The sequence below is a fragment of the Gossypium arboreum genome, chromosome 11 (assembly GCF_025698485.1).
Source record: "Gossypium arboreum isolate Shixiya-1 chromosome 11, ASM2569848v2, whole genome shotgun sequence".
NCBI lineage: Eukaryota > Viridiplantae > Streptophyta > Magnoliopsida > Malvales > Malvaceae > Gossypium > Gossypium arboreum.
The window spans coordinates 34,314,111-34,322,891 of record NC_069080.1 but is presented as its reverse complement, the minus strand read 5'-3'; positions in this window follow the sequence as shown (position 1 = coordinate 34,322,891).

The window sequence follows — 8,781 nt, the reverse complement described above, 5'->3', positions numbered from 1 at the left end:
ACAGCGGAGGGGATCTGAGTTGATCCTAAGAAAATCGTAGCGGTTGTTGAGTGGAAACAATCAAAAAATGTATCTGAGCTTCATAGCTTCCTGGGTTTAGCTAGGTACTACCGAAGGTTCATTGAAGGGATCTCTATAATTGCATCTCCTCTGACGAAGCTGTTGCATAAGAATGCTCCATTCGTGTGGTCTGAGGCACAACAGTCTAGTTTCGATAAACTCAAGTCCGTTCCGACACAAGCTCCTGTCTTAGTGCAACTAGAATCGAGTCAGGAGTTTGTGGTATACAGTGATGCTTTTCATATCAAGTTAGGATGAGTGCTCATGCAAGACGGTAAGGTAGTTGCTTATGCATCACGGCATATTAAGACACACGAGGATGACTATCCTACGCATGACCTTGAACTGGCTGTAATTGTGTTTACTCTAGAAATCTGGAGACATTATTTGTATGGTGAAAGGTGTATTATTTACACCGATCACAAGAGTCTCAAATATTTGTTAACCCAAAAAGAGTCAAATCTTCGACAGCGCCGATGGGTTGAATTACTCAAATATTATGATTGCACGATAGAATACCATCCGGGTAAGGCTAATGTGGTAGTTGACGCTCTTAGCAGTAGAACGATAACTGATCTGAGAGCAATGTTAGCCCGTCTGAGTTTGGTTGAGGATGAAGGACTGTTAGCAGAATTGTAGGTTAAACCAATTTGGGTGGAACAAATTCGAGCTAAACAATTAAGCGACGAATCTTTAGTGCAGCGGTTGCAACGTGTTTGTTCAAACGAGAACTCCGACTTTAGCTTGAATAACGATAATTTTATGCTTCAAAGGTCAGATTTGTGTACCCAATGATAATGCACTAAGGCATTCGATTCTACAGGAGGCGCATAACAGTCCCTATGTTATGCATCCTGGTGGGAATAAAATGTACCGGGATCTCCAAGAACTCTACTGGTGGCTCAGACTGAAACGGGACGTAATCACTTTCGTGTCCCATTGTTTGACGTGTCAAAAGTTTAAGGCAGAACATGAGTTACCATCCAGATTACTTCAACCAATTAAAATTCCTTAGTAAAAGTTGGAGCGGATAACAATAGATTTTGTTATGGGGTTATCTCTAACCTTCAATAAGAAAGATTCGATTTGGGTCATCACTGATCGATTAACCAAATCAGCTCACTTCATTCCTATCCGAACAGATTACTCCTTATAAAAGTTAGCTAAACTATATATTGCTAAAATTGTGAGACTACAGGTGATTCCAGTCTTGATCATCTCTGATAGAGATCAATGATGTACATATCAATTTTAAAAAAACTCTATGAGGCCTTAGGCACCTGACTTAATTTCAGCACTACGAATCACCCCCAAACTGATGGACAGTCGAAACTGGTTATTCAGGTCCTAGAAGATATGCTTCGGGATTGTGTGATAGACTTCAAGGGTAGTTGGGAAGAGTATCTGCCGTTGGCAGAATTTGCATAAAATAATAGCTTCCACTCTAGTATTCAGATGGCACCCTACGAGGCTTTGTACGGTCTTAAATTCCGTACTCCGTTATGTTGGACTGAACTAAGTGAGTGACGAATATTGGGTCTTGAACTATTTTCTAAAACTGAGAACACTGTAAAAGAGATTCATGATCGTATAAAAGTAGCCTCTAATAGACAGAAGTCTTATGCGGATTTAAAAAGAAAGGATATTAAGTTTTCGATAGGTGACGAAGTGTTTTTAAAAGTATCACCTTGGAAGAAGGTTCTTTGATTTAGGCACAAGGCTCAGCTAAGCCTGAGGTTCATTGGACCTTACCGTATTCTGAAGCATGTCGACCTATTGCGTATCAGTTGGAGTTACCGTTGGGATTAGAATGAATTCATGATAATTTCATGTCTCGATGCTAAGACAATATAAGTCAGATCTGTCACATGTTGTTACAGTCGACGAGATTGAATTGTGATCGGACTTAACCTTTGAAGAAGAGCTTATCCAAATCTTGGAACGGGATATTAAGATGTTGAGGAAGAAAACTAGTCTGCTAGTGAAAGTTCTTTGGCGGAACTACGGCACTGAGAAAGCCACGTGGGAACCAGAAGAATCAATTTGACGGTTATATTCGTATCTGTTCGAATAAGGTAAAATTTCGAGACCAAAATTTCTTTTAGGGGAGAGAGTTGTAACTCCCCAAAATTTTAAGAATTTAATTGTGAGATTCTGCAATAATTAAATTTTTGTATCTGTGGTTCTATATTTTGTGATTGAGTTTAAGGTTTGGAGTTCAAGTTGCATAATTAAAAGTTTTGTTTTTTTTAAATCAACACATAAGCACACATTACCCACTTAAGTTCGATTCAGTGTGAAATTATGACAAGAATGAGCTTGTTGGTTCACTGGCTAAGCATCTATCTGTATTCTGTCTGGTTCTGAGTTTGAATCCCATCGTATACTTTAAGAAAATATTTTTGTCAAATGCCAGAAATCTGCTTGGAAATTAGGAAATTAATTAACGATAGTTTCTTTTTCTTCCTTCTTTTTTTTTTATTTTTGTTCTTTTTTTTGTCGTTCTTATTTTTTCCTTCTTTTCATTTTGATTATTTTGTTAACCGGAAGTGGTGAGGGAATACGGGATTAACGAAAGTTCTGCTATTAGTCACTGGTCAGAAGGCTGTCGGTAAGTAACTGTCAATGCGAGCATCTCTGCGATTTTTCCTTCGATTTGTAAATTGTTTGGAATGGAGTACTTTTGTGAGTTTTGAGAATATCTTTTTAACGATTGTGTATTTACCTAGCAGGCAAGGCTATTAACGACAAGGAATAGAAACAAGATAATCTCTGTGATTGTTGCTGAAGTTTCGGTAAGTTTGGGATGTTTGAAGGTTACGTGTCGAAACTTTCGATGTAGGTATTAAGTGAGTAATCAAAAAGTTTTGTCGATTAATTGGCTAAATTGTATTACTGAATGCTTGTTTTAGGCTTCAAGGATCTTTAGAGTTGTTGCCTCTTCGAAATCTTTCCGGGTGTGTATCGAAAACCTTAGTTTTGCAAGTTTTAGATGCCAGAAATAGTGGCTACCAACACCACATGGCCAGGCACACAGATGTGTGACTAGGCCCTATGAGCCATACGATCGTGTGGCAGGCTGTGTGATCAACCATGTAACTCACTGTTTATTGAGTTGGGGCCATACGGGCGTGTGTCTAGGTCGTGTATGGCCATGTTAGTGCAAGGTTCACACGGGCAACAGACACGGGCGTGTGTCTAGGCCGTGTAACACGCTGTTTGTGGAACGAGACCATACAGCCAGGGACACGGGCGTGTGCCCAAGTCGTGTAACTCACTGTTTGGGTATAAAAGCCACATGGACAGGGACACGGGTGTGTACCTAGGCCGTGTGAGGCACACGGGCAAGGACACAGGCGTGTGTCTAGGCCATGTAACTTACTATTTATGCTTTGGAACCACATGAGCAAGACAGACGGGCGTGTGACCAGGCCGTGTAGTGTGTGATTGAGGCCCAAAACCTATTTCTGAGGGCAAAAATGTTACCTAACGCTGATAGTGGCTTTTTTAATGTATGAATGATGGAAATTGATGATATTAGAATTGTCTGATACTCTGAGATTGATCTATGAATAACTTTTAACTAAGTTTATTATAATGCTTATTTTGTTATTGAGCTATCTTATTGATTGTGAAATGAATGAAATGAAGGAATGCATTATACTAGTACTTGTGTTTTGCGTTGGCATGGGTTGGGATATTGGGATGGAGGAAGAAATCTATTCTGAAATCGTGGCTATGCCACTAGGAGTATACATCTAATTCTGGTGCTTGTCGCATACTGAATTAGCAGCTAAGCTGCATTTTTGTAAAAGGGTCAATGAGCACTTTGAGGTGTGTAGGGTTGGTTGGGCATTGAATGTCCTTAATGGTGTGTTAGGATGGCCAAAGACGGTGTGTAGCGGGGGGAATAGGAATATTGCATTTGAATCTGATCGGTATCATATATGAACTGAAATTGCATATACATACACGTATAATTGGTTTGCTCTAAGTCTGAACTAAATTTACTCTATAATGAATTGAATATCTGAATTTGGGACTATGCTATAATGATTGTTAATTTAATATTTTATTTTATGCACTGAGTTTACAACTCATTCTGTTTTTACTTAGATTTCAGGTGGTTCGCAGATTTGAATGGGTCAGTGCCATAGGAGCTTGGTCGAACTATTGACTTTCTATAAACTATTTCAGTAAGAGCCTTGTTAAATTATAGTAGGATGATTATTGCAGATTATATATTTAACTAATATTTGGGTTGAACTTTATGAAAACTACGGTTTGGTATTATGGTGTCTTGTGTGATACTTGATTTTTTGCATGTGACTCACTAAGCTTGGGTTGGACGTTTAGGCCTGGTCTAGGGTGTTACAATAGTAATATAAGTAATGGCCTGGTAGGACAATGAGACAACTTTTAATCACATAGGGTAGTAGAGGTCTCAGGTTAGTCCTGTGCATAAGGCAAATTACTAGAAGTAATCTCACACTGCGAAGGATAAAGTGGAAAGAGAATGGGTTTGCCAAAGTGGCAAAACATGTTGAAGGTTTGCATGGTCAGGAAACATCAACAAGTCCTTCATGGCTATGGTATGGAAATGAGAAAGTTCACTAGGGGCTGGTTCATCGACAAATGTCTGCCAGTGAATGTAAGTTCTAAGAACCCAAAGGAAGGAAAAGACGAGAAGCAAGGATAGGACTCACTGATAATGCGAGGTGTCTAGGATATGGTCAAGAAGAGAGTCCGACTAGATGATGGTCTCAAGGAGAGTAGAGTAGTTCAGAGGATCGGTAGAGTTCACCACCCTGATAAAGAACACTCACCTTAAGTGAGCAAGCAATATTTATTTTTATTTTATTTTACATTTCTTACCCTCATGAGTTCGGGTTTATTTATGTGTGACCTAATGGAGAAACTCATTAAGTTCATTTGAACTTATAGCAGTTTGTCTGATGTTTGCAAGATTTGAGAGATTGTTCGAGGACTTAGAGGAGAGACCAAGCCAGACAGAATGTGAGCAAGGAATATTTATATTTATTTTATTTTACATTTCTTACCCTCGTGAGTTTGGGTTTTTTTATGTATGACCTAGTGGAGAAACTCATTAAGCTCATTTGAATTTATAGCAGTTTGTCTGATGTTCGCAAGATTTGAGAGATTGTTCGAGGACTCAGAGGAGAGACCAAGCTAGACAGAATGTGAGATCAGGGTTTGTAGGTAATTCAAGTCATGCACATAAGAAGGGGGTACTATTAGAGGCTTCGCCTCAGGATCAGTAACAAAGAAGCTAAATAACCGCCCTAGAATTGGGATGTTTTAGGACAGATAGCCCTTAGTAAAATTTTAAGGGTTATATTGTAAACAGACAGTTTGATTAGAGATAGAAATCAGAAAGATTAAGTATTCAGTGGCATATGGCCTTCGATGTATGAATTATTATTTTCTAATATATTCATTAGGTGGTTTTATATTATATATTGTTTATTGACAGTTAGGTTAGCAAGGTGTTAAGTAAGTATAGGTCAATTTGTGACACTCCACACCTGAATCTAGAGAATAGGTCAAGCATGGGGTGTTACAAATTGATTGGTATCAGAACATAGGTTTTGTCGGTCTTCTGACCTAGAAGATTTGAAAAGGAGTACCCATATGTGCATAGCGATCGAACTGGCTCAGTCCATTGAGTCCTTAGTGTTGTGAAGAGAATGTATGTGGTAAGTAGATACATGCGCCTAGATTGGTGAAGTGAGAGGTAAGTACCGATAGTTGAATATACATGGAAAGTATAATTGAGAAAATGTGGTAGTAGAAATTCCAATAAAAGCATGTTGAAAAAATACAAGGAAACTACAAATAAGGAAGTATAAGTAGCTGAGTATGGAAAAAGTATAAATAAGTAGGTAGTTACATCGACAGTATTTTACTTCTTGGCTGATCATTAGGTTGAAGTAGGAACTACCTCATTGATCGTTAGAGATGTAGAACCTAAGGATGGCATTAACAATTCTACAAGAAGAGCATAGGATTCGCATTGAAAGTGTGGCACAGCAGCTGATATACTTGGTCGCAGAGCTGAAGCTTGACAAGGAAGGCCCTTGTGTCAAGTTTCGTTGGGGGATAGAGGATAAAAAGTGAGGTAGAAATTGACCAGTGCTAGCATGGATTCCCCACCATGTTACAGTAGGAGTCGTAGCGAATTGGGTGCAAGGGAGAAACCTTTCTAGTTCTTGAAAAGGGCTCTCTCCACATTTTGGACTGACTGGAAGTAAAGCTAGCACATAATCTCCCAAAATAGAAATTTTTCTCCAAGAGAGAATGAGAAAACCAGTGGAAGTGCATGGCAACACTTCTCTCGATTCACGCCGAGACCACAAGTAAGGTAGGAAAAATAGATTTCCTTGGGGCAATAGGCAAACCCCCATATAGTATTAGACTATTAGACCAGGAACAATAGAGGTTGAGGAATTAATTTAAGAGAGTTTTCGGGTTGGGATTAGTAGGGGAAGCTACACCCTAGTAATGTAATCAAATGAAAAAAAGAAAGATAGGAAGAGAAGAAGTGAAAAATAGATTGGAGATTAATCAAGCAAAAGGCTTCAATGAGTATGAACTTCTCCACCATGTTCTAGTTATTTATAGCCACGAGAGAGCGTGGGAAGTTATAGAAATTTAATGATTGATAAGAAATAGTTCAAGCCCACCAATATTGGTAGGACACTTGTTACCATTGGGAGAAGGAAGTGTCTTTTGGCAGTCCCAAGATGGGAATGGATGCCAACTATTACCTTGTAACAGCCCGATATAGGGCCTAGTCAGAATAGTAATCTCGAGACCATAAATCCAGAGTCGAATAAATTTCTTTATAATTATTTTGATATTATAGCATGTTTTTAAGAGTACATGAAAAATTTGGTGAAGTAATTTTAGCGTTTGTGAGCTTAATTGCATAAAAGGACTAAATCGCATAAAGTGCAAAAGTCCTAATTTCATTGCTAAAGGTGTCAAATAGCTATAGAATAAAAATTGGGGGTCTTTAAAGGGCAATTTGACCCTTTTAAAAAAGCTTGGCCGGCCATGAGACAAAGAAGAGTAAATCGTCAAAATGTTAGGTAAGTGATGACATATTATGTGATAAAATAATACCCTAAGTGCCTACCCTTCATCTTTTTCACCAATTCTTTCTTCTTAATCGAAAATATTAGCTAAGAGAAGAGTTTTGAAGCTTGAAATTTTTAGCAACTTATCATCTTTAGAAGTAAGTAATTTCCATACCCTTTGTTGATGATTTTTGCATTTTTGAGACCCTTGGAGCATAAGCTTTCAAATGACGGTACTATTTTGCAAAATGATTAAGAGTTTAGGGTTTTTTCATGAAAGGATTTGTAATTTTTTCTGAGTTTTTATGGAAGAAAATGAGTCTTGGGTGTCTTATAAACAACTTTTGTGAAAGGTGTTAGCATGAAAACACCTAAAGGGACTATTTTGCATAAGTTGTAAAATGGATGATAAATGTGTGAAATAGTGGGAATTTGGAGTTGCTATAAGAGTATAAAGAGTTCGTCTAGGCTTAAGAAGTGAAGAAATTCAATAAAAATTGATTTTCGGGCTTAGGAATAAAATGGTTAATTTGTAAAAGTCTAGGGGTAAATTGGTCATTTTGCCTAACTATAAATTGTAGAGTGCCTATGTTGATAAAGTGATTAAATACGTGCATTTTGTTATTACATATCAAGAAATACCGAATCTGAACCTAGACCAAGGAAAGCCAAGCAAATCGACTAGTCGCCACATTTTGTAATCCGAGGTAAGTTTTATGTAAATAATACAACTACATTGATAATATATGTGTTTGAATTGTATCAAAATTATTATAGCATAAATTTCTTGATTATGGAAATGAGAAAATGTGATGAGAATAGAGATAGTAGAATTCCCGATTGAACCTTAGGAAATAAATCGGATATTCATGCCATGATGTTTGAGTCACTTATGTGAGCTAGTGTAAGACATGTCTGGGACATGAATCGGCCACATTATGAGATCCAGTGTAAGACCATGTCTGGGACATGGCATCCGTATTGAGATGAGTGCCAGTGTAAGACATGTCTGGGACATGCATCGGCTACGAGATGTGTCAATGTAAGACCATGCCTGGGACATGGCATCGGCACAGATATGCTAGAACTTGTGTAAGACCATGTCTAGGACATGGTATCAGCACCTAACCCCATGTTTGAAGCTAAATGAGTATCCGATAATGTTCCAAATGGTTCAACGGTGAAAGTAAGATTTCAAGTTAACAAGGAAAGTATAACCGTGTTATGAGTGGTATAGGTACCTATATGGTATGTACGAAATGTGAGCTCAATATATATTGTATGAGGTGTATTGAATATTGATGAGTAAGTTTTACTTATGCCACTTGTGTATTATGATACCTGTTGATAAATGGTAAAGTTATGTTGTATATTTATTTATGTGCAAGTTACTAAGCTTTATGCTTACTCCCTCTCCTTTTTTATTTTTTTATAATGCCACCTATTTTTCTCCAGGATCAAAAGAAGTCAGAGATATCGATCACAATATCAATTGAAACACTCGGTATAGTTTGATTTATATTTTTGAATATGGCATGTATAGGGCTTAGACTTTGCTATTTTTGTGTCATGGAGAACTGGCCAAACGTGTTGGCTTGGGTTGGAAACCCTTCATTTTTGT